Genomic DNA, 27,813 nt, shown 5'->3' with positions numbered 1-27,813 from the left:
CCAAGTTTATGAAATAAAAGTCAGTAATATTATAAAAGGCTTCTGAAGTGGTCAGAACTCATATAATGGATTCAATACTCAAAGAAGAAACATTTTGGTCAAATTTGTCATGTGGTTGGGCAGCCAGTTCATTCATGTACTGCAGGTAGGTTACCCATTCCTTGAAGGAAGGAGGTTAGATCTCCAAAGTCTGGATTTTACTGTTCTGTCAACTATAATGAAGAAATGGAGAAAGCCTTTCTTGGTGCTTCAAAAACCTGGGAACCTGGAGAGGAAGATAATTTAGGTGTTCCTGAGATGCAAAAGCTAGTCACACGTTCATTTACTATATTGTAAAGATTTGCATCTAAAAGGGGGAGATCAGGGGGCAGGGCCGCCAGAATTGTAGCATAGTACGTTTTTCTTTAATTCAATGGCATCAGCGATCCAGTTCCATAACCACGAGGGATTCTACCCAACCATCTCACAAGTGATGGAGATAGGGGAAGGGCTCCTCCTCCACTACTTTAGGACGTCACATGTCAAAACTGGGTTTCCTAGGGCAGGAGTCATGGGATCTATATATGAGGAAAATTAAGTATTTTAAAATAGTGCATTCCGCACTCATAAAGGGGGGGGGGGGGTAAACCAATTGTGAGGGTAGTAAGAGGATGGGTAAATCTCATGGGTGGGTCCAGGGTAAAGAAAATAGGGGGGAGAGAGATAAGGGCAGTCTCTAAGCTGACCCACAAGTTGTTCTTGCCATACAATATCCAGTCTAGCATGTGTCAGCAGTGCACCTTTTTATACCTTCATAGTGCAGTGCAACAAATCATGTTAGATTTTTTTTTAAAAACGAACGATTTTCTAATCAATAATGGGAGAATTATGTGAGAAATGTAATTGAAAAAGAAATGTGCAAGAAAATAAAATTCCCGGAAAGAAATGAAGATTCCCAGTCACCAAAAAAAAATGTCTGTAGCAACATGAGGTGAAATTGAAGGCTAGGTTAGCCGAATTTCGAAATCAATGGTGGCATCATCTGATCACAAAATGCACACATTTTCTGATTTTCAAAAGAAAATTCTTTTGAAATTCAACCATGTATGGCCAGCTTAAATGAGTCCTTAAATATTTCCTACACAATAAAGTCAAATAAAACTGCCTGTACTTGCTTATTTAGTGCAGCATGTAGGAGCATGCAATAGTTAAAATTTTAAGCATTACACTTATTTTGGTACAGTGCTTATTAACACATACAGTATATGTGCTGTTCACATGGACAAGACCTCATTCTCATAAAGGATTAATTTATCACAGTGTCAACAAACTGAGAAAACAGCATTTGTTTGTTTGTCCATGAGTTTTAACTGCGTACATTAATCAGTCACACTTACACTGGAAAATCTCATTAAGAATACAGTCTTAAAGTGATTGTAAATGTTTTGTTTTGTTAAATAACAGACACGTTTATAGTTACCTGCTCTGTGCAATGAAGTGGCCCCAAACCTCCTCCTTAGGGTTCCCAGCCGGTGCTCCTGGCTCCTCCCTTCCAGCGATTACCCCCATACAAAGCACCTTTCTATGAGGGCACTCGTGTGGGCTTGTTCCCGAGCCTTGCTGTCTGCATCTATTAACACAGACAGCAGCATTTGGTCCTTCCTCTGCTCCCTCGTCTCCAGCTTTGAGAAGCCAGTGAGACCAGGAAGTGCAGACAGACGCAGCACTGGATCCAATGAGGGCACAGGTAGATAAAGAGGGAGGAGGCTGAGGGGGGATTCTTATGCCTAAACATGTTTTACCTTAATGCAAGGAATGCATTAAAGTGGTATTAAACTGCACCAATTTATTATTTTTTATTTAACCCTGCAAGGTAAAGGCATAATGTGCTAGTATGCATTGCATAGCCTTCAAGCACTGTGTTGTCACCGCTGACAGGCGTGTCCATCTTCACCCGGTCTTCCTTCCGGGTTCATGTCCTCTGGCCGTCTGATTGGCTGCACAGCAATGACGCATGGGAGTCATGGACTGCAGCACAGAGCTTTGAAGGGACGGCACGGTTATACCATCCATTCAGAGTGCATGCACTGGTGGCATCACTGTCTGCATGCAGAGTGAATATATCCTAAACAGTACATGTTTAGGAGATATTCACTGTAGCTACAGGTAAGCCTTATTATAGGTTTACATGTAGGTACAACTTTAAACAAAGCGTTTACTTCCACTTTAAATTGGATGTAAACCCCATTCATGAAATCTGACCTGGACATATCTCTGTAGTGTTTACTTCAAAGCCCTGAGTCCCATGTCTTTCTGCTGCTTTGTTCCTCTGTTATCAGCATGATAGCTTATGACAAGTGTGCCAACACATGAGGTAAAAGCAGCTGGAAATTTGTGCCGGGGAGGTAACAGAGAAAGATAAGCAGAGATCTTGTCTTTTCACAGCACAGCTCTGCAAGTTTCTTTGTTCCTCTGCCTATGTGGATGTGGGTGCCTTTCCTCCAATCAGCTCACACACAGTGTATGTCCAGACTCCACACTCACAGCTGGAACAGGAAGAAAAATTTCTAACACAATATGCACTTTCTAAAGAGTGTAGAAACCTGAAGACAGCAGATGTAAATGTAAAACTTATGTAGGGAGATTTGATTCATCTGAGGATGTTCATTTCACTGGGTATATGTGAGGGTTTACATCCCCTCTAAAGTGTTCTTTAACCCAAAAAAAACTAAAACATATCCTGGTTCTTTAAGGCATGTTATACAGCACATATGTGCTGTGTAATTTGGCCCCGTATCACCTAAAAACCTGTCTGATCCTGCCTGGCTATACCCTCCCCTCTGCAAACTGACCACAATGTATCATGGCTGCTGAGCCCTGACACGGTGTTCAGAGTATGTGCCTCCATCATCCGTGGCCCTATTATCTGTCTTCTGTGACTCTTCTTTCCTCCTCCACCTTCCCTCCCTGTCTGTCTGCTCGTACCAGGGAATGCCCCCCCCCCCCCCACTCCTTTTGCTTGAATAACTGCAACTAAATCATCTCATTCCCTCTGCACCATAAAAACAAGTGTGCCTATGTCTGTGTAATGTAAAAAATCTTCGCTCTGTACCTATATAAGCATGGCTCCCAGCACTCAGCTGACTTTCGGCTCTCTCTCTCTTCTCTCTTCTCTCTTCTCTCCTCTCTCCCTCACCTCCCCGGCTGACATCAGTGGGAGTACTCAGCCCTGCCCACTGGAGCTGTGAGCCAGAAAGTGAAAACAGCCTGGGAGTCAGCCAAGCGCTGGGGGTGGAGCTCATATAGGTACAGATTGGCAGAGTTTTTACATAACACAGATACAGGGGCACTTGTTATTATGGTACAGATGGGATAAGACAATTTTATTTTGGTGGGTTAACATCCACTTTAAGATAAAAAAAAAAGAATTGCTGTCACTTTAACCATTTGCCCATTAGCCGCGGTCATTATACTGCGGCAGGTCAGCTCATTCCCGCAAATTGTCTTAGGTGTACATCAGCGCGCACTGCATGGTGAGGGATCCAATGCACGTGGATGGAGGCTGCGATGACCCCCGGCCACCTGCGATCGCTCCACAAAATCAGGATCTGTCAATGTAAACAAACAGATCCCCGTTCTAACAGGGGAGTAGAGAGTGATCGTCTGGTCCTAGTGATCAGGAACGGCAATCTCTCTCCTCCTCCAGTCAGTAAATTCCACCCACAGTTAGAAACACCTCCCAGGGAACACATTTAACCCTGTGATCACCACTATTGTTAACCCCCTGCCCTGCCAATGTCATTTATACAGTAATCAGTGTATTTATATAGCACTGATTGCTGTATAAATGTCAGTGGTCCAAAAAAGTGTCAAAAGTGTCCAATCTGTCCGCAGCAATTTCGCAGTCCTGCTAAAAAACACAATTTTGTAGACGCTATAACTTTTGCGCAAACCAATTAATATACGCGTGTTGTGATTTTTCTTACCACAAATATGTCGAAGAATACATATTGGCCTAAACTGATGAAGACTTTTTTTGTGTATTTATTATAGCAAAAAAGTAAAAAATATATATTTTTTAATAGTCAGTCTTTTCTTGTTTATAGCGCAAAAAAAAAAAAAAAAAACAGAGGTGCTCAAATACAAACAAAATAAATCTCTATTTGAGGGAGGAAAAAAAAGGACCCAATTTTGTTTGGGTACATCATCGCACGACAACGCAATTGTCATGTAAAGCAATGCAGTGCTGTATCGCAAAAAAAATTACCTGGTCATTAAGGGGGAAAATCTTCCGTTCCTTAAGTGGTTAATCTAATTGGTTACTGCAATACCAAAAAGAGGGTTTGATAAAGAAGGGCTCATGTTCCTGGAAAGGTAGAGGATTAAAGAATTCCCAGATATATTGAATGAGGACTCCTAAGTGAAATATAAAATGGGAATAACTTCATGGAAAAAGGGACCAAAAACTCATCATGTTTCTGGTAGCAATAAATTATGTAATTTTTCTAGGGCAGTTTAAAAACAATGAAAGTAAGCATTTGTCACTGCTGTCTTCTGCACTGTTTTTTTGTAAATGTTGCCATTTATTTAACATATCTCATCCTATGTGTTTTGTATCATTTACATGTTTATCACATATAAGGCATCCCTAATTGAGACACTTTATTGTACACACGTTGACATTTAAAATTTATTTTATCTAAAATGTGTTCCCATTTTAAAACTGCAAATCATTTGTTTTATTGCATCATTTGATATATTTATGCACAGGATCCCACGAGCACCTTTTAGCGTTTAAAAGACATAATAAAACAACGTAAATAAACCGTGCGGAGAGTTTGGCATGCAGAAGGTAGAACCATACTGCAGTCTCAGGTGCAATCGCAAAAAAAACCCCATAGAAGATTGACTTTCTAAATTTCAGAATTATACAGCACTCTGTGGGGTATCTTCTATCTCAACTACAGCAACCCACTAGGGGATTAGCATGGATAGTCTCTCTCCTGTGAGTCACACAGCTAACAAATAAAGCCACAGTGCAGAGTGGGCAGACAGGAAACCACCAAAGCCAGAGCAGTGATTATGTACATGCTGTGCGAAATGTATTGAGCACTGAGCCAAAATGTTTGTGTGTGTCAGAGCAATCTTTTCACTGACCAGGACAGCTGTACTCACAGGGGGATCACCAATCAGCCTGCAAGGAACTGCTTCTGTCCTTCAACAGGCAATTAAAGTGAGTCCATTACAGCTCCCTTGGGGCACCAGGAGGGGACTGAGGGGAACTGCAAATGACATCGATGGAAAGGTCACAAACCTCAGGAGGATAGAAAGGTAGCTGTGCCTGGTGAAATGGAGTGGAAAGTAGTAGCTATTTGTCATCCACTAGCAATTCAAAGGGAGGGGGGGGAGTTCCTTTTCCAGACTGCTCATGAATTTAAATTTTTTTCCACTGTCTGAAGATGAGGTTATACAAGGCTCCTAACACCAAAGCTAAAACAAAAAAGACGATTTTGATCCAGACACAATAAAAGTTCACACATTTTGCTGCTCCTTACATCTAGCTATAAAGACCTTTGTTTCCTTAATCCTGGCTTTGCCTGGCAGGTTGACAAACCTAACTGTGGTGTACAGATACTAATGGATCAAAACCGTGTCAGCTATTGCTCACGAAGGGCTGCTATTTATGTTTATCTTCTTGGCTTGCTGGGAACTTATCTTAGACGGTTATCTGAGACTGATAACTCACATAATGCTGACACTGACTAAAAAAATGAACAGACATATTATTTGAGGTGACAATTGATTACCAGAATAATATCTGCATTAGGACCCTCAAAGCGTGTGCACATTGGGTGAACAATTGTCCGGTTTTCCTCGATGTTTCACAGCAAGTTGGAACCAAGGACAGAAATAATGTACGAAAGATCTCGCACCACAAAGGCTGATTTTTCCTGTATGAAAACCGTACGAAAACAGTACACATTAAATGAAAATCATTAGTTCTGTACACATACGAGAAAATTGTTGGCGTTTGTCCCTTCAGAATTTTTTTGCAAAGTCAGAATCGGATGTCGAAAGTTATGTACGCACTATATGAAAATCAAATGATCGTGCCTCGTACTGAATTTTTCTTCCAATTTTATTGATGTTTCACAGCAAGTCAGAACCAAGGATAGAAATAATGTACAAAAAAATCTCGCATGACAAAAGCAATTTTTTTTGCTATTTATTCTTACTGATCGTGCGCAGTCTTGTACAGTCTTTCGTATCTGATTTTTATTTTTGTATGAAAACCATATGAAAACAGTACACATTAAACAAAAATCATTAGTTCTGTACACATACAAGAAAAATGTTGGTGCTTGGCCCTGTAGAATTTTTTATCTGCAAGGTCAGAATCGAATGTTAAAAGTTGTGTACATACTATACAAAAATCTAACGATCGTGCCTCGTTTGGAATTTTTCTTTAAATTTTCTTGATGTTTCACAGCAAGTCGGAACCAAGGATAGAAATTATGTATTAACAATCTCGTACGACAAAGGATTTTTTTGTTATTTTTCTGAGCAATATTTCATATTTGATTTTTCTTGCATAAAAACTATACAAAAACAGTACACATTAAAATAAAATAATTTGTTTTGTTCAAATAGAGTACAAGAACAATCTTGGCATTTGTCCCTTCAGAATTTTTTGTTTGCAAAGTCAGAATCGGATGTCTCAAGTTGTGCACGCACTATACCAAAATCAAACGATCGTTTCTCGTTCTGAATTCTTCTTCCAATTTTTGTCTAATATGCACCCCCCTTTATCCAGGCCCATAGATTTTAGATAACAGGTGCCATCCAATCATCTAATGATGTCACTTGAACCAGTATCTCCCCTAAACAGGAGTGCTCTAGCAGCATGAGCATTCCTAATCAGGATAATATAGAAAGGATGAGGAGTTCCTGGCAGATAGTAAATGTCCAAAGGAACATCATAATGATCAATTATTTTTTTCCTGAACAATGCTTGTTTGAGCCTGTTGTGCATCACCCCACAGACATCAGAACAAAAGGGAAAACCTTGCTGCTGACTCATTTTAACACAGTTATTAGAATTTGTCCTGTTTTAATGAAGAAACCAACTAAAAATGTATGTACAGTACGAAGTAGGCTGCCATGACTGATCTTTCTGATAACTGTTCGTTGCTTGCTTGGCATATGTACCCATTCTTTTAATTCAGTCTCGATGGGAGAAGACATGAATATTACAAGCTGAACAGACAGCAACATCAAAACTGTATGCTGATATATAGGTTTGTGTAATGTACAGTAAATTTGAATAGGAAATCAGAATGAAAGCTGCATGCATAGCATTTTAATTTATGTTAACAATTTTGATTGTTCTCACAAGTAGGGATGAGCTTGATGTTCGGGTTGACCATGAGTTTGTCTCGAACATTGGGTGTTTGCCCGTTCGCCAAAGAACAAACATTATGGGGCATTCATGGGAAATTTGAGCATCCCCGGAACACCCCATAATGCACTGCAAGATCACAGTGCATTGCTGTTAGATGATTGGCCAAAGCATGCACCTGACCTGCATGCTTTGGCCAATCCCAGTGCCCTCTACTAATAGAGCCATAATTGGCCAAAGGCAGGGTGCCTTTGGCCAATCATGACTCAGGGGGACTAAGTCCACGCCCAACACTATATAAGGCTGCCTACATGGAGGCCCTGTGTAGTGTTGTTGGTGTGGACGGAGAGATAGTGTGATTTAGATTAGGCAGGTAGGTTATTCAGTTAGTGGCAGTGCATTTAACATTTATATTTATATATTCTGCAGCATCCACTCAGTGTAGCCTAGATGTATATTCTACATATTCTACAGTGCATTCTGTGGTGTATTATTTCTAATCTACCTCAGCTAGTGTATTTAATATATATATATATATATATATATATATATATATATATATATATATATATATATATACACAGTGAGTCTAATATTATATATATATATATATATATATATATATATATATATATATATATATATATATATATATATATATACTCTGCAGCATCCATCGTAGCCTGTATCTACAGTGCAATACAGTGCAGCCATAATACAGTTGCTATTACTTTTCTGGTGGTGTACACAGTACACAATAAAGTGTAGTGTATTTTTGCAAAACAAAATACCCATCATGTCCAAAGGGCCACCAAGGAGAGGCAGACATTCATAGGCCACTAAAAGAGGGCAAGCAGACTCTGTGTCTACAGTCAACAATGCTAGTCATGGACATGGTACATCCTCTGCAGGTGGCTGTGGGGCACACACTTTCTGCTGCCGGGGCAGGGGCAGAAAAATTGGGTCTTTGGTGATGGTTTCAAAACACTGTAACCACACACAGATACTCTTGTTGGGCACAGGAACAGGCCCTGCTGTGAAATATTAGATCAAAAAATGTAATTACATGCCCCTGTTAAACAGGGACAGAAAAATGTGGCCTTAGGCAGTGGTGGTGGTGGTGCCCTAAACCAAAAATATTGTTGGAAGCTAACATCATCAAGATTGACGAGGAGTAGGATAGTCACTCAGCATAGGCAGTCTTCAAGGGATCCCACAGCCATAGAAAAATCAATCAGTTACATTAGCATTTGGTGCATGATAGCTGCTGCTGATCCAAGACTGATTCATTTTTATGAATGTGAGCCTATCAACGGAGTCTGTGGACAGGCGCACTCTATGATCCATTACAAACCCTCCAGCAGCACTGAATGTGCATATAGAAAGAACGCTGGATGCAGGACAGGCCAGTAGCTCAATTGCATATTGAGCTAATTCTGGCCAGTGGTCCATCCTCAAGACACAGTAACCCAGTGGATGCTCTTTTGGAAAGGTCTCCAAGTCTGCTCTTACCCCTAGATACCTGAACCATGTCATGCAGACACTAACAATGGTTGCTTGAATCAATCGTAACTTGGCCCTGAGGACTGAAAAATGATCTAAAGGCATCGGGCAGCCAGCCACCTTCTCCACCATTCTTCCTCTGACTGAGCAAAGCCTCAGCAACACATTGCCCAACACCAGGAAATTGTAACCTCCCAGGGTCTGGAAATGCATTGCACAAACCTTTCTTCAAGGCCTCCTGAAGATGTTTCATCCTCTGCTCCCTCTGCAAAGGCAGGGTGAGTTCTGCAATCTTACCCCTGTAACGTGGCTCAAGAATGGTTGCCAGCCAGTAATGATCCCTCTCTTTGATACCACAAATCCTTGTGTCCTTTCGAAGGCCTTGCATAATCAGGGAGACCATGCAGCATAAGTTTGCAGAGGCAGATCATTCTGAGTCCTTTGGGTCACTAAGGATCACATGATCTGTAACAACCTCCTCCCAAACACGTACAACTCCTTGGGTTTCTGGGGACTGAAAACCATCCCTTGATAACTGCTGCTGAGTCTTATCCTCAATGTCCCTGCTGACACAATCCTCTTCCTCCTCCTCTTCTTCCTGTGTGTTTTGCAGGCCCGCAGGAATACTATCTGGATAAAGGGGGCCTTGAGAGGTAAGTAAGTCCTCCTCTTCTTCCCGCTGTCCTGCCTCAATTGCCCTGTACATTATTCCATGAAGCGTGTGCTGCAACATGAAGACAAGAGGGACAGTATCCCTGATGCATGCATTGTCACGCCTCACCTTCCTTGCGGCCTACTCAAATGGTGACAGGACAGTGCATGCATACTTGATCAGTAGCCACTGGCGTGGTGAAAAGAAGCCAAGTTCTCCTGACCCTGTCCTAGTTCTCACAGGTACTCATTGATGGCCTTCTGCTGCATGTGCAACCCCTGCAGCATTGCCAACATTGAGTTCCACCTGGTGGACATGTCACAAATGAGGCGGTTGGTGGACAGGTTGCATTGCCTTTGAATGTCAGCCAGCCAAGCATGGGCATTGTATGACTGGCAGAAATGACCACAGACTTTTCTGGCCTGCCTCAGGAGATCTTGTGAGCCTAGGTACATGCTCAAGAACCGCTGCACCACCAAATTCAGGACGTGTGCCAAATATGGAACATGGGTCAGCTGCCAGCAGAGTTACCTAGTGCACCATGACGGAAAGGTCACATCCCTGCCCATGCCTGCTAGACCATGAGTCAGCAGTAATATACACCTTGACCGCCCTGTCCAATGAGATAAAAACAATGCCTTCCACATGCGGTAGAGAGCCGAAATGGCATTATGTGAAAAGAAATGGCATTTTGCAACATGCAACTGAGGTAAAGCAGATTCCACAAATTCATGAAAGGGGGCAGAGTCTACCAGTTGAAAAGGCAGCAGTTGCAGTGCTAGCATTCAGACACTGAGCATGTGGATGGCTGGGACCAAATTTCATTTTACAGTTTAGCAACTGGGGTAGGGACATTTGCCTGCTAAAATCAGATGGTGGTATACTGCTAGCATAATGGCATCAGCCTGTAATGAGATACACAAACTAAATGGGAGGGAAACACACACTTTTATGGGAGAGCAGCCAGCAGAATGGAACCTTGGTGCAAATGGTAGTTATGGGAAAGGTCTGCAGTATACCTGTAATTAAATATGTTTGTAAATTAATGTTTTAAGGAATATGCTCTGTATTCCTTTATGTAATTCTCTTATTTTAACCAAATATTTTCTTTCTTTTTGTAGACTAAATATAGATGGTTGTGTATTAGACTTTCAACTACTCACCAATAAATGTTGTTATTGTGTTAAAGCTTTCACCCGTGGTCAAAGAACTCTCATTTAACCCACATCATATCTGAAAGATATTAAATCTCAAATATAGTATACGGGAAACAAACTGCATGGGAGTTCATCATATGTATGGTCAAGCATGTGGTGCCCAAGCGGCTGCTGTTCTGGCCATGCTTAATCCTTTTCAGACATAGGTTGCAAACAGCAACAGTGCAATCTGCTGCACACGTGTCCAAAAAGGCTCACACCAAGGGACTTTTAAAAGTCAGCAGGGAGTCCGCAGCACCCTGCACCTGTGAAGCTCTTTGGTGTAATGCAATAGGGTGGCTGCCCTTAAGCTGCCCCCTAGAGGACATCCTGCCTCGGAGTTGTGCTTCATCCTCCTCTTCCTCCTCTCTTCTCTCAGGCACTCAAGTACAGTTAGTTACCTCATAATCCCCTCCCTCCTCATCACTGGAGCAAACTTGGCAATATTCTGCAGCTGGGGGAACATGACTGCCAGTTTCTTGTCCTTCTTGGAGACCCCATCTCTATGCTCACATTACTCCCTTTCTCAACCTGGGAACCAACATCAGAGCCTTCAAATCGCTGCGTATCCTCCAGCAGCATGTACCCGGCACTGTGGTCGAATAGACTCCTCCATGCCTGATGGTCGGGCTACGGAAGGAGTGACTGTGGACAAGGAGCCAGTGGAATAGGCCGCTTTGGCAGCTGTACAGGAAAGTAAACTACTCTGAGCCTGGGTGACAGAGGATGAGGAGGATGAGGACGGCTTTGTTATCCACTCCACCAACTCTTCTGCATGTTCTGGCTCAATAACAGGGCCAGCAGCAGAGAAATAGGACAAGTGTGCCTCACGGCCACCTGCAGAATATGCACCATGTCCACGACCAGCACTCTTGACTGTAGACACAGAGCCCGCGTGCCCTCTTTTAGTGGCCTTTCTGCCTCTCCTCGGTGGACTTCCAGACATGATGTATATTTTGTTTTGCACCACCAGAAAAGTAATAGCAACCGCACTACGGCTGCACTGTATTGTAATTGCAATTTTTGATCCAATATTTCACAGCAGGGCTGTTCCTGCGCCCAACAAGAGTATCTATGAGGGGTTACAGTGTTGTGGCACCACCGCCAACCAAGGCCAAATTTTTCTACCTTTGTTTAACATGGACATGTAATTAAAATTTTTGAAATAATATTTAACAGCAGGGCCTGTTCCTGCGCCCAACAAGAGTAACTGTGAGGGGTTACAGTGTTCTGGCACCACCAACACCTAAGGCCTAATTTTCTGCAGAGTATATAGGGCATGCCGTATAATATATATACTTCTATTCAGAGTAAATAGTGCCTGGGGGCCCCCCCACACCATTTGTTTTTTACATTTGGCTGCGGGATTCCCCATACCAGACCCAAAGAGCCTTGTAATGGGCTGGGGGGACCCATGCCATTTTTTTTAATGATTTTCATCTATATTTCCGGCACCCGACAATACATTACAGCCGCAAGCAGTTTTAAATTACTTTTTTTCCTTTAGAAATGTAATTTTGCTTTGGTATTTTTCTGAACACAGGAAAACTGCACCACTTTACAGGCATATTATAGACACCCCCCAGGCACGATATTTAAAGGAATATTTCATTTTTATTGTTTCACTTTAAGCATTCTTAAAATCACTGCTCCCAAAAAAACATCAGTATTTAAAACTATTTTTTGCATTGATACATGTCTCTTGGGGCAAGACCCGGGCCCCCAAACATTTTCTAGGGCAAAAACTTGCATATAAGGCCGCGTACACACGGGCGGACTGTCTGACGGACTTGGTCCGCTGAAACGTGTTTCAGCGGACAATCCGCTCGTGTGTGGGCTTCAGCGGACTTTTTCAGCGGACAGTCTGGCGGACTAAGTCTTTCGGAATTTCCGTAATATTGTCCGTCCAAACTTGGTTTCAGCGGACAGTCCGCTCGTGAGTAGGCTAGTTCGACGGACTAAGTATGGCGCATGCTCAGAAAGGATTTACACGGCCGAAGGTTGCATTGCAGTGTATTGGACGTCGTATTTCTAGTCCCGTCGTACGTGCCGTACACGTCATCGCGCAAGCTTTCAGCGGACTGTCTGTTCGTCGTGTGTGGTCAAGTCCGTTCATTCAAAAGTAGGACGGACTGTCTGTCGGATTGTCTGACGGACTTAGTTGGACGGACAGTCCGCCCGTGTGTACGCGGCCTAAGCCTTTAAAATTAGCACGTTTTTTGTCCCATAGACTTTAACGGTGTTTGCACATTCGAACAAACTTTTTGCATGTTTGAATGTCCTGATGCGAACCAAACCGGGGGGGGGTGTTTAGCTCATCCCTACTCACAAGTAAAGAATAATATCTTTAGAAAACATGTTGTTCCCTCCATTGCTAATCACATGATCACTTTACAAGCTTAGGCATTTTAAAAATGAGAATTGGCTTATCTAAAAACCTAATTCCCCTTCAGCAGTGGTCACAAGACCAAATGCTTGGACTCATAAGGGGTTTTAGAAGAATACTTTCTCTTTCTCAGTGGGGAGGATCCTCCTGTGCACCTATTGAGCGTGTGAATGAGGGTGTCAAGAAAGACGCATGCATGTGCATTGGTGCATGGTTCCTGTAAGCCCTGTTCATGGCCATTTAGCAGGTGTGCATTGGTTCCAAGTGGGCTATTTACATTGCACTAGTTTCTTGTGTCAGTACCCTTTGGTCTTTTACATTCCTGAAGCATCTGTGTATCTGTTCCTGTATTGCTCTTCCATTGCTGACCTGACTTTGCCTGCATCGACCCCTGCCTTGACTCTAGACTACATTTCTGCCTTACTCCTCTGCTCATCTGCCTTGTTGTGATCGACTCCAGCCTGACTTCTGACTACTCTTCTGCCTGCCACCTATGCCTGCTAGTTGCTGACCTGGACTGTCCAATCTTGCCTTGGCTCTTCTTTTTTTTTTGTATAAATCAAAGGGAAAAAAGACCAGCATACAAGTTTAAATTCCTTATGAACCCCTTCAGCCCCAGAAGGATTCCCCCCTTCCTGACCAGGCCATTTGTTGTAATACAGCACTGCGACGCTTTAACTGACAATTGCGTGGTCGTGCGATGTTGTACCCAAACAAAATTTACATCCTTTTTTCCCACAAATAGAGCTTTCTTTTGGTGTTATTTGATCACCTCTGTGGTTTTTATTTTTTGCAGTATAAACAACAAAATAGCGTCAATTTAGAAAAAAACACAATATTTTGTAATTTTTGCTATATTAAATATCTAAAAAAAAAAAAAATTCTTCATCAGTTTAGGCCCATAAAAATCTATGATTTTTATCAGGACTGCGACATTGCAGTAGACAGATCGGACACTATTTTGGGACCGTTGACAATTATACAGCGATCAGAGCTAAAAATAACCACTGATTACTGTATAAATGTCAGTGGCAGGGAAGGGGTTAACACTAGGGATCAAGGGGTTAACTGTGTTTCCTAGGCGTGTTCTAACTGTAGGGAGGATGGGACTGCCTGGGGAAGGAGAACGATCTGTGTTCCTACTTAGTAGGAACACACAATCTGTCTTCTCTCCCCTGAGAGAACCAGTATTTGTGCGTTTACACACACACATCCCCATTCTCATTCTGTCACAAGCGAGTGCGTGTGTCCGGAGGACATTGCGCCTTCCAGGCATGCGCATCGGCTTCGGGGCATGCCTGCTATGATGTATTAAAGGAGAAATTTATAGCTACACAAATTTGTACAGCCCTGCCAACCTGCCACAGTATAACTGCAGTGGCTGGTCGGCTAGAGGTTAAAAAGACACAATCTAACCTTTTCTCAGTGGGATCAACTCCTGTTTTATGCAATCCTTGGTGTCAATGGAAATTTTCAGTGCATCCCCTATGTACACATCTCTCTCAGCTGCCTAAATAAATGCATCTTTGACAAGTTGCAGAGCCTTCTCCACTGTCAAGGGAAGGTGCTCCACATTCTGGATGTTCTTGCAGCCAATCTGATTGTCCAGAAGGGGCTGGAGCATAGCACTTGCAGAGCCATAAGTTTTGTATGCATCTCTCTGATAGGATCCTACTGGATCAAAAATCTTCTTCATCCAGACCTCCAATGAAATTGTATACATAATATGGAAAAAGGTGTCTTAAATAGAGAAAATTGCTGCAATTGCATTACTGGTCATGGTCTTGTTGTTTGAATGCTTATTCATCTTTGATCTGGCCTTAATTATTATAGTGAGGTTGAGGCAGTCTTAATAGAATCCATTACAACCAAGAACAGTTTTGTCTGTTAATTTGTAGCATTTTGGTGTGTTCCTGCTGTGGAATGAAAAATCCTCACTTAGCCTTGTATCTGAAGGAAAAAGTGCAAAATCTTCCACAGCAAGAGCCAATTCGGTACCTCCAATGAATGTGTAGGGGCTGAACCTCTGCTGCACCGGCCCCATATAATGATAATCCATCCCCCTGTACATATGCTCCCTGGCCTGGGACTCTTCAGAGATATAAATCTTGATACACAAAGTCAACAAGTGATCTAATACCAGACAATCCGCTCTGCTGTCTCACTGCCAAGATGGTGACAGAGCCTTGGCTCTTCTACCTGCACCTGAGCCAGCCGTAGGTGTGCTTGACATCAGTTCTTGCCCTTCTGCCAGCATGCCACCAGTCAGCTGCTTCGGTGTATCCTGATGTACATCAGCATTCTCCAGCAGAAGTCTTATCAGGCACATGTGTCACTCTGTGCTCTGGCATTCCCTGTTACTCTACCGGGGCTCCTAAATCAGAGCTATAAGAGAGGCCTTCCTCTACACTTCGGGTTCCACCACCAGGTAGATTACGGGGGGTAATCAAGGTTTTTTTTATTGTTATTTTTTGTTTAACCTACTGGTTGAATGAAAACAAATCGATTTATGGGCTGCTTTTATTTATTTATTTCAATTAATGAAAAAGGTGATCCTTGTATTACAGTATATGAAAAGGGGGACACAATTATTTTTATCAATATACCATAAATGTTATCGAGTTAGGGTTGGATCAGCTTTAATGCTACTTGGGTGATGTATAAAATCAGTGTAAAGTATGAAAATTTTTTATGTTGCTCTTTTAATTCTGTAAAAAGCTTCTATAGCTGTAGGAGATCAAATGTATGTGCACATTACCAATATAATAGTGAAGTTTCTATTCAAACAGATTTTTGTTTTTATTAACCACTTGCTTACTGGGCACTTAAACCCCCCTCAGTCCCAGACCAATTTTCAGCTTTCAGCGCTGATGCACTTTGAATGACAATTGCGCGGGCATACAACACTGTACCCAAATGAAATTTTTATCATTTTTTCCCCACAAATAGAGCTTTCTTTTGGTGGTATTTAGTTACAGCTCGGAGTTTTATTTTTTGCTAAACAAACAAAAAAAGATGCAAAAAAATAAAAATAAATAAATCATGTTTTAATAGTTTGTTATAAAATTTTGCAAACGGGTCATTTTTCTCCTTCATTGAAGTGCGCTGATTAGGCGGCACTGATGGCTGCATTGGTGGGCACTGATGGGCTGCATTGGTGGGCACTGATGGGCTGCATTGGTGGGCACTGATGGGCTGCACTGGTGGGCACTGATAGGCATAGTTAAGGCGGCACTAATAGGCACAGATAAGGCGGCACCGATGGGCACAGATAAGGCGGCACTGATGGGCAAAGATGGGCACAGATAAGATGGCATGGATGGGTGGCACGGATAAGTGGCACGGATGGGTGGCACGGATGGGCACTGATAGGTACCACTGATAGATGGGACTGATGGGCACTGATAGGTGGCACTGATAGGTGGCTCTGATAGGTGGCACTGCTGGGCACTGATGGGCGGCACTGCTGGGCACTGATGGGCGGCACTGCTGGGCACTGATGGGCGGCACTGGGTCGCAGCACCTTTGAGGCAGATTGTGGGCACTGTGGGTGGCACTGTTGGTGGCACTGCTGGATGGCACTGTGGGTGGCATTGTGGGTGGCATTGTAGGTGGCACTGTGGGCACTATGGGCACTGATGGGGGGCACTGATGGGGGGCACTTACTTTTATTCAGGATGGCACGGCGGTGGGCAGGTGGGCACTGGCAGGGGGCAGGTGGTCAGCTGTATTGCTGGCCGTGATCGGGACTGATGTCCCGATCACGGCCGCCGGTGATCGGCTTTTTTTTTCTCTCCTCGCGCTGTCAGCGCGAGGAGGAATAATAGCCGATTACCGGCTCCGTTCTATCACATGATCAGCTGTCATTGGCTGACAGCTGATCACGTGATAAGGGGTCGGGATCGACCCCTTGCACGGATCGGTGATCAGGCGAGTCTCACGGACTCGCCGATCACAGAGCGTGCCGCGCGCGCCCCTCAGGGGGCGCGCAGGCCGCTCGTATCCGGGACGACGTCAATAGACGTAGTCCCGGAAATGTAGGTCCGCGCTGATGCCGTCATTTGGCAATAGCGCGGATCTGTAGTGGTTAAAAAAGGCCTTTTTGTTGACTCTGCTTAGACAGCACATAAAAATCTAATAATACACTCTGTATTCTGAATTAGGAACTAGTTTCCATAATCAGGGTATGTATGCATGTAATGCGATCTTCAAAAAGCTGGGGGAGAAAAGTAGGGATCAACACTTACTATTTAGTACACAAATATCAAGCAGGTTTCCAATATATCTCTGTGTAGCATAATTCTCCCATGGGCTCATTTTACAAGGTTGCCTCTTTCCTCCTGGGGAGCATTTCTTGAATCTGAGCCCCTAATAGCATCCGTTAATTTTGTCTGGAGATAAGAGGAGCCTGGCTGTTTCTGCAAGTAATTTAATAGAAACTTGAATCTAATTTAATGGATCCTTTATGTCTCTGTCAGAGACTGTTAAAATGTATTGATGCAATATCTCATAGAAGTTAGTAAATACATTAATCTCTGGGGATCTTGTGATAACAGTTCTGTTATCAGCATGTGCAGTAGGTAGAACACCGCATGAAAACTGACTGATGCGATGCAATCAAAAATAAAGTGTGTTTGGTTTCACTCAGAAAATCAAATACATCTTTTTCCTATATTTGAAGGAATAAAAGATTATGCAGGGATGATTGATCAAAGAGGATTTTCTCATGGGTTCGATGTTAATTTTTTATAATCTGTATAGCAGAATGTTACATATTTATTGTAGCTGTTGCCCATAACAACCAAACAGAAGTTTATTTTCATTTTCCAACCCGCAGAATAAATAAAACAAATCTTATTTAAAGTGATTGTAGTTTTCTTTATTTTTTATTTTTTTGAAATAACAAGCATTTCATACTTACCTCCTCTGTGCACGTGGCTTTGCACAGAGCAGCCTAGATCCTCCTCTTCTTTGCTCCTGGCCCCTCCCTCCTGGTGAGTGCCCCCACAGCAAGCAGCTTTCTATGTGGGGAACCTGAGCCGAGTCACAGCTCCGTGTGTTTATTCAGACACGGAGCCCTGACCCAGCCCTGCCCCCTCTCTCCCCTGATTGGCTAACTGACTGAATGACAGCCACGGGAGCCAATGGCACCACTGCTGTGTCTCAGCCAATCAGGAGGAGAGTCCTGGATCACTTAGACACTCGTGGACATTGCTGGAGAGAGATGGGGCTCAGGTAAGTAATTAAGGGGTGCTGGGGAGGCTGCTGTACACAGAAGGTTTTAGTACACATGCATAGAATGCATGAAGATAAAAAAAACTTCTGCCTTTAAGCTTGCCATACGTGGTTCAAAATTCTGCCAGTTTGGCATGGACTGAACCAATTTTATTTAATGTATGGGCAGGCTGCTTGTACAGAAGTCGATCTAGCGATCAACTTCTGTACAATCAGCCTGTTGGGTTTTCCCTGCTATAGCCAGCAGCACTGATCACTATATTCTGACTTTAATTACGTATAGAAGGGCCTCATCATTACGTGACAAACTGGTTCACAGTGAGTTTAAAGGAGAAAGTACTAGTACAGCTAAATACAAGGGAACATTTCCTAGTGGCCATTGTGGCTATTGCCAGTATATGGATACACGTAAAAACATAATTTTGCCTAATGAAGAAACTTTCCAACCCGAACATTATGTCAATTGCTGTACTCCCGGGGTAGTATACTTATTATCCTGCCAATGCAGCTTTTATTATGTAGGTAAAACTAAATTAGAACTGTGGCATTGTATATATCATCACATGGTCAGCATTGAGCAGAAAGATCCCCCACTACCTCTTGGAAGATATAGCTCAGTAGTGCATGGGGAGGGTACACCTAAGGTGAGATTCCTGGCACTGGATCACATTTATGTTAACCCAAGAGGGGGAGATTTCAATAAAGTACTTTTGCAAAGCATACTCAGATGGATTTTCATGTATCTCCACAAGAGGTCACCTGCCAATTGTTGTTTTTTTGCCTTTAGTATGTAAATGTAATTGCATTATGGATTCCCATGCACCTGAAGCATTGCTCTGACCCTAATGGCTTGGAGTGTTTATTGGCACTTCTTGCCTCGCTGCCCGGTGCACGTGGGTCCTTTGTCCTACCTCTTTTAACAGGGAGGTGGCTCTGGACTACTTCTGGCTTTGGGTTCCTTGACACAGCATCATTGGTTCCCTCTTCCTGCGTTCCAGCTTGAAGCATGGACGGTAGTCATATGCGTGTCATGGTGCAATGACGCGCAATGTGACCCCGCCCCCCCACGATGGGCTTGCGCCATGAGTCCTTGCATCGAAGGACTCAGTGGGGAAATCTGAAGGCTCCATGGAGCTTGGACATTCCCACTCAGGGACCAGCTGTCTCCCATCGCAATCATGATTGTGATTGGCTCAACTCATTTACATACAGCCTTACCTACCTGCACCCAAGGCAATCATTAGATGTGCCTAGGAAGTGCATGGAGGAGGTTTGGTGTGTCTATACAAGCATTGTTAAAGGTATGTCATTACTTCTATATAGGATTTACATGTTTTAAACTGCTGCTGAGTATGTTAGCGCAGCTCGGACGTTTCTATTTACCTATATTAGTTCATCCCTAAATTCTAATCCACACCTTTTGAATAATTTATACAGCTTTGCTGGCCAACCATTAGCAGGGGCTTCTTGCTCCACTAACTACGAGTCCTTGTAGCGAAGCATTGGGTGCCCTACATTCCTGCTTACCGCAGGGTTGGATCTCTGTTATGCTTCCCATCAGCTGTACTTTATTATATGTGAAGAGACCTGAATGTATACATTTTCCTGCTTATACTTTTTTGTTGAATATTTAGTAAAAATGTATATACAATCCTAATTGTACATTTTTTGTATTCTGCAGTATAGAAATATTGCACCTTTTTTACATAAAAAACCTCTGAAGAAGGACAGAAGGTTTTCATACAGTTGCAATATTGGGTACCATGTACTTTGCTTTTATAAAGTCATCATTGTTCTTATACATTTCCCTATGTTTATTTGTCCTTCAAAAAAAATTATCTTTTTACATACATTAGTTCTGTCTATAATGGATCCAACAGGAGTCTCAAACCGTGCTTATAGCACCAGGTTTTTTCATTTGTTTGTTAACATAAGTTATGTTTGTGCAACTCCAATGTGGGAATGTGTTTGCCCAGGTTTGCTACAGTGATCTCCCTATCTTTTGTTATTCCCTGTGGCCAACTGTGCATCCAGATCCCCTAGTTTATATAATAGATATACATTAAAATATTTATTCACATATCTTAGCAGCACTTTATATGTTTTCCGTAAAGTAAGGTTTTGCAAGTACGCAGAGCAAGAGTCATTTGTAAATCCATATTATACTAATAAAACACATATATATATATATATATATATATATATGTATATATATATATATATATATATATATATATATATATATATATATATATATGTGTGTTTTAAAATAAATATTGCTTCAAACGTCTTTTTTATATTTCATATGTTAACATTTTTGTTTCACTGTGAAAGTATTTTAAAATTCCTTATGGAAATAATGTGGTGGTAAAATTAAAACATATCTGTTTTTCTATTTCCCTGGTTTGGAAAATCAGTTTTGATGTGTAGCTGCCACTTTACAAGCAAATGACTACACTTTCCAGAGCATTGTGTAAGTAAAGCCAACTTCAAAAACTCCCCTAAGACCCACAAGAACAAAAAAAAATTTCTACTAAATCAAAGTGTTTAATATGGAAGGAAAAGAGATGGTGCACTTCAAATTGGGAATGCAATAGACTCAGTGGGGAAATAAACGGACTGTTTTATGCCTACAGTCACTGAATTATAGGGCACACATTTCATTTCAAAAGCAGAAATGATCCAACAGTACAACTTTTTCCAAGCCAGATGTGCTTGTGTGTAGTTGAAATATTTAGGTCACAATAATACTAGAGGTTCAGCTAATTGCTATAATTCCCCTTGTCCTTGACAGGACATGATGTTAAATGTGAAAACTGGCTGTTTTCATTTGTTCCAGCATTCTGTGTGGGCTGAGCTGCTCAACAGATTGGCATATAGAGAATGTGACTTTCCTGCTCCTGAAGGCTTGTGTGCCTAGACCAAGCCAAACCCAGAATCCTCTTATGTCTACTTCCTACTATGAGAGCTATCAGCTGGCTTCCAAAAGACCAGGTGGCCACTCAGCAGGCCTTATAAATAGGCTAAAACTTTCCACATGCCAAGCAAGCTAGAAACATTATCGTCCAACATAGACAGGGTCCTTTTTTAGAAAATTAGAAAAATATACCTTTTTGCATGTTAAAAGTACTTGTTTATAAAAGTTTCATTAAAACTGAAGTTTAAAAACTCTCCGACATATTTCAAACATTTGATTTGTTGAACTTACTGTGAACATATGTTGCTAAAAGAAGCCACAAAAACAGTTTTTGGCATTGCATTTGCCTAAAGAAAATATGATTTTTGTTGACATGGAACACATTTAAACTTTGTGAAATGTCTGCCTACAAAGTATTTGTGTTTGCTGTTTCCACATTTGTGATGACATTGGCTGTAAAACCATAAATTAGTAAAACTATATTTTTAATATAAATGAATAGTCATTAGGCATATGTGAATAATTTTAGAAATTTATTTTACCCACTTCAATACAGGACACTTTCCCCCTTCCTACCCAAGCCACTTTTCAGCTTTCAGCGCTGTCACTTTTTAAATGACAAGTGTCATTTTGCTATGGGCCGGATGGGAAGTGGTTAAAAAAATCCATTGTTTTTCTGTACAATGTTAAATTCCATATTATTTAATTATGAAAACTGAGGATCAGATTCCTGCTTTGCAGGGCCACACAGTGACTATATTTCACTGTCGACAATTTCATAATGCAACTTTGTGGGTTAGCATAGATTGCATTGATTAAGGATGAGCCGAACACCCCCCCCCCCCCCCCGGTTCGGTTCACACCAGAACCTGTGAACAGACCTAAACTTCGTGTGAACTTTAAAACCCTATTAAAGTCTATGGGACTCAAACGTTCAAAATCAAAAGTGCTAATTTTAAAGGCTAATATGCAAGTTATTGTCATAAAAAGTGTTTGTGGACCTGGGTCCTGCCCCAGGGGACATGTATCAATGCAAACATTTTTTTTTTTAAACGGCCGTTTTTTCGGGAGCAGTGATTTTAATAATGCTTAAAGTGAAACAATAAAAGTGTAATATTCCTTTAAATTTCATACCTGGGGGGTGTGTATAGTATGCCTGTGAAGGGGCACATGTTTCCCATGCTTAGAACTGTCCCTGCCTAAAGTGTCATTTCTGCAGGAAAAAAGTAATTTAAAATCACTCGCGGCTATAATGAATTGTTGGCTCCGTAATACAGAGAACACTCAATGAGTGTTCTTTGTTTTACGTGAGCCAATAATTCATTCATTGATAAAAAAAAAAATAATAATTTAAATCGTAGGGTTCCCCCAAATTCAATTACCAGGCCCTTCAGGTCTGGTATGGATATTAAGAGGAACCCCGCGTCAAATTACAAAAAAAAATTATGTGGAATTCCCCCCAAATATCCATACCAGACCCCTCAGGTCTGGTATGGATTTTAAGGGGAACTCCACGCCAAATAAAAAAAAAAACGGAGTGGAGTTCCCCTAAAAATCCATACCAGACCCTTTATCCGAGCATGCAACCTGTCAGGTCACAGGAAAAGGGGGGGATGAGAGAGTGCCCTCCTCCTGAACCGCACCTGGCCACATGCCCTCAACATTGGAAGGATGCTTTGGGGTCCCCCCAAAGCACCATGTTCACATGTTGTTGAGGACAAGGGCCTCATCCCCACAACCCTGGTCGGTGGTTTTGGGGGTCTGCGGGTGGGGGGCTTATCTGAATCTTGAAGCCCCCTTTAACAATGGGAAACCCAAAGATCCTGCCCCCCTGTTTGAAATGGTAAGGGGGTACAAAAGTACCCCTACCATTTCACAAAGAAAGTTTAAAAAATAGTTAAAAAAGACACAAACACCATTGCAAAAGTCCTTTATTAAAAATAAAAAAAATAAAACAAAAGATTACAATGGTAGTAATCCACTCTTGCTATCCTGTGACCGATGATCATCTCTCCGGGGTCCAGCAATGGCTGATCTAATCCAGCGATGGGTGATCCATGCAGCGCAGTGCATCCATCCTCTGTCTCCACCGGCAGAGACACTGCGGGGATCCCGGCCATCTGTCACCTGACCCCGCCCCCCTGACGCAAGGGGAAAGCCCGGCTTCCCCAATGATGTAACGGAAGACATGCGCCCCTTTGCAGGCATACTATAGACATATTACACTTTTATTGTTTCATTATTAAAATCACTGCTCCTGAAAAAATGTCAGTTTTTAAAACTTTTTTGCATTGATACATGTCCCCTGGGGAAGGACCCAGGCAGGACCCAGGCCCCCAAACACTTTTTACAACAATAACTTGCATATAAGCCTTTAAAATTAGCATTTTAGATTTCTACCATAGACTTGTACAGGGTGTTCCACGGCTTTTCGAATTTGCCGCAAACTCCCCAAATTGTTCGCTGTTCAGTGAACAGGTGAACAGGCAATGTTTGAGTCGAACATGAGTTCAACTAGAACTCAAAGCTCATCCCTAGTATTTATTGAAGTGAAATACAGAGCTCCCTCTTGTGGCTTATCTACTAATCTTAATATTTACACACAGAGCTCCCTCTTGTGGCTCATCTACAAATCTTAATATTTACACATAAACAAAAATATAGAAGAGAAAGTATAAACCGGTGAAAATTATTTTAAAGTGGTTGCAAACCCTTACATGCACTCCATGAAGTGACCGGCCTCAGATGATACTCAGAGATTAAACAAATCTTCCTAACTAATCTGTATCAGTTTACCTGCAGTCTTCTACAGCTGTTCAAAGTCCAGAATTTATACAGCTTGTCTGAGCTTCCAGAAAGCAGGAGGTGTGGAGCTGAAATTACACTCAGCGAAGCTTGGTGAGGTTAGCTCTGGGACTGATTGGAAGGAAGGGATACACTTCCCTTCATACAGCACAAGGGAACAGAGCTGAGTCTGTTGATTACAGGCTGTGTGCTAGAGATCCCAACCTTGTCACCTTTTTAGCTCTTAGTGTAAGTACGCATTACAGAGGGATATGCTTTGTTCAAATTTCATATCTGAGGTTTACAACCACAATTTTAAAATAATTCAAAATATAGTCACAGAAAATGTACTCTGATATTTCTTAAAATTATAAATTATACATGATCCTTTTATAGGAATTACACACTTTGCAAACTTGCTTTACGTTGTTCTGCTTAGGAATACATTTGTTGAGTAGACAGGGTGTGATTTTTTTTTTAACTGCATTCATATTTAGTAATGTGGACATTACTATATATGATTTGTCACAAATTGTAATGTATATAAAGGTGTGTTGCCTACAAGTGTTTTAGGTGTGTGTGCATTTAGTTGTAATGGGCCTCAATGAACATCAAAGTACCAAATAATGCGCATGACCCATATTGTGGAACAATAGAAAATAATGAGTCATGTGAATTTTCTGAGTGTTAACGACACATAGGCAACTGGTTGTCGCATGCACAGCAACATACCTCAATGTTTTACGCAACGCTTTGGTAATATACATGCATAGGTGGGAATGGGCTCTAACTCATTAACTTGAACAGGCTTATCTTCCAACTTTTTTTCTTTTTCTTTCTTTTTTTGGTGAACAAGAACTCTCCTTACTTGTAAGTTTTGCATTAAATGTTATGAAATATTTAAATACCTCCATGTCCATGTCCACACAATATAAAAAAGAGAGTGGTGCCTTTAAATGAAAATGAGGCATGAATATTTTTTTAGTCCATTTGGGATTTTAGGCTGGGACATAACTAAAGTGGTACTAAACCCAGATACGTACTCCTTTTTCTATATGTAAGGCACACTAGCAATTGTATTATTATTATTATTATTATTATTATTATTATTATTATTATTATTATTATTATAATACAGGATTTATATAGTGCTAACAGTTTGTGCAGCACTTTACAACATGAGGACATACAGTATACTTACAATACAAAACCTATACTCACATACATACTGTATATTATAATATATAATAAAGCTCAGTCCATTTTTTTTTAGAGGTGAGCACCTGGGCACTGACTTCAAGTAGAGTGCTGTGATTACCCTTGCAATTATATATATATATATAATTATAATTTCATTTTTTTTAAATAAGTGATCAAATAACCTCTGTTGCATAAGGGGCTTGGAGAGTTGGAGGTGGAAAAACAGCAGTACAGTGATTTTCCCAGCACATGACTGTGCAGGGGGCATGTAGGCACAAGTGTGATCATTGAAGGACAGGCGAGCTGAGCTCCTAGCACAGCCAGGCAACTGATTAGGCTGGGATGAATGTGTTCTCATGCCTAGCCTGGTCAGTTTGAAATAGGAAAGCAGAGCAACTGACAGGAACACCAGGGATTTTACACAAAGAAATACAAAGAGAACGGGATACTTTTTGTACAATAGGTACATATCAGGAATCTGAAATGTTGGGTTAACATATTCTATCATTTCAAATCTAGCTTTGGTATATTTTGATGAGAAGTGTCGTTGTTTTGTAAAAATATAAAAAATAAATAAAAATTGGATTGGAAGGGATTATGGGAAAATTTGAGATTATGGGGTTGATATACTAAAGGCTAATAGTATGCTTGTTTTGAAATGGCGAAGCTCTGCTGACATCCATCATCCAATCATGTGCAAGCAAAAATTATTTTTTTTACATTTTCTTGCATGTGATTGGGTATTCATTGAAGTAAACAGCCTATTTTGTGTTTATCAAACCTACCCCCCAAATTAAGATGTATATATCATTGCACCTACTTAAATCCATATATCTTGTTTTTTTTTTCCAGGACAAATTTGGTTTGTATTTGGTGGTAAATTGTAGTGGGTATATTCTAATGTTTTATTGTCAAATAGTATAAAATATGATTTTTGAAATTTAGAGGTATATTTCTTGCTATTACCATATCCTACCACCAAAGGAAAACCCAAAACATATTCTACAACTTCTGACGATTGCAGTGATAACACATATGTATATTTTATTTATTTTTAGTGCCCACGGTAGGGCCCAGAAACAATAGTGAGTATTTAGCTTTTCTTTCCAACCTAAAACATGCTGACACTGGCCTTTGACCCAGATCTTTCACCCTAACCTTGACCCTAACTGACCTTGGCTTAAATCAAAACCTGATCCAACTATTTTATCCTAACTGTTTTTTTTTTTTTTTTTTTACAATTTATCTTTTTTTTTCCTATTCAAGAGACAAGAGAATACAGCTGTGGGTCGTACTGTGACTGATCACTGTGATAGCCAATCACAGGCTATCATAGTGATTATGTGATTAAGAGCTGGTCCTCCTAGTTCACGATCGTTAGTATGAGACCTGGAGCTGTCAGTGACAGCCCAGGCTCTGTGTTGGCAGTGTGCTGTGCAGCGTGTTTTCAACACATATGCAGCTCAGTGGGAGGGGGTTGATAATAACCAGTGTTTAACCACTTGCTTACTGGGCACTTAAACCCCCCTCAGTCCCAGACCAATTTTCAGCTTTCAGCGCTGATGCACTTTGAATGACAATTGCGCGGGCATACAACACTGTACCCAAATGAAATTTTTATCATTTTTTTCCCACAAATAGAGCTTTCTTTTGGTGGTATTTAATTACAGCTCGGAGTTTTATTTTTTGCTAAACAAAAAAAAATCATGTTTAATAGTTTGTTATAAAATTTTGCAAACAGGTCATTTTTCTCCTTCATTGAAGTGCGCTGATGAAGCGGCACTGATAGGCTGCACTGGTGGGAACTGATAGGCTGCATTGGTGGGCACTGATTGGCATAGTTAAGGCGGCACTAATAGGCACAGATACGGTGGCACCGATAGGCACAGATAAAGCAGTAATGATTGGCACAGATAAGGCGGCACTGATGGGCAAAGATGGGCACGGATGGGTGGCACTAAGGGGCACTGATAGGTACCACTGATAGATGGGACTGATGGGTGGCTCTGATAGGTGGCACCGCTGGGCACTGATGGGCGGCATTGATGGGCACTGGTAGATGACACTGATGGGCACGGATATGTGGCACTGGGGTGCAGCACCGTTGTTGAGGCAGATTGTGGGCACTGTGGGTGGCACTGTGGGTGGCACTGTGGGTGGCACTGCTGGGTGGCACTGTGGGCACTGCTGGGTGGAACTGTGGGCACTGCTGGGTGGCACTGACGGGGGCACTTATGTTTTATTAAGGTGGCACTGGCAGGGGGAAGGTGGGCACTGGCAGGGCTGTCCCGATCACGTCCCGATCACGGCCGCCGGTGATCGGCTCTTTTTTTTCTCCTCGCGCTGTCAGCGCGAGGAGGAATAATAGCCGATTACTGGCTCCGTTGCATCACATGATCAGCTGTCATTGGCTGACAGCTGATCACGTGATAAGGGTCGGGATCGACCCCTTGCTCGGATCAGTGATCAGGCGAGTCTCATAGACTCGCCGATCACAGAGCGTGCCGCGCGCGCCCCTCAGGTCGTGCGCAGGCCGCTCGTGCACAGGACGACATCAATAGA

At 41.8% G+C, this 27,813-nt stretch overlaps 1 protein-coding gene and 1 pseudogene across 6 annotated transcripts in view; both read right to left on the bottom strand.

Annotated features, from left to right (window-relative positions):
- Positions 1 to 27,813, bottom strand: part of AUTS2 (activator of transcription and developmental regulator AUTS2) — a 1,910,865-nt gene that overhangs the window by 819,007 nt on the left and 1,064,045 nt on the right. The window lies entirely within an intron of this gene.
- On the bottom strand, positions 14,527 to 15,186 carry LOC143981479 (proteasome subunit beta type-1 pseudogene; annotated as a pseudogene).

The sequence above is a fragment of the Lithobates pipiens genome, unplaced genomic scaffold (assembly GCF_037356315.1).
Source record: "Lithobates pipiens isolate NorthernLeopardFrog02 unplaced genomic scaffold, aLitPip1_a1.2 Scaffold_16, whole genome shotgun sequence".
Classification (NCBI taxonomy): Eukaryota; Metazoa; Chordata; class Amphibia; order Anura; family Ranidae; genus Lithobates; species Lithobates pipiens.
This window is presented reverse-complemented; position numbering and strand designations above follow the sequence as displayed.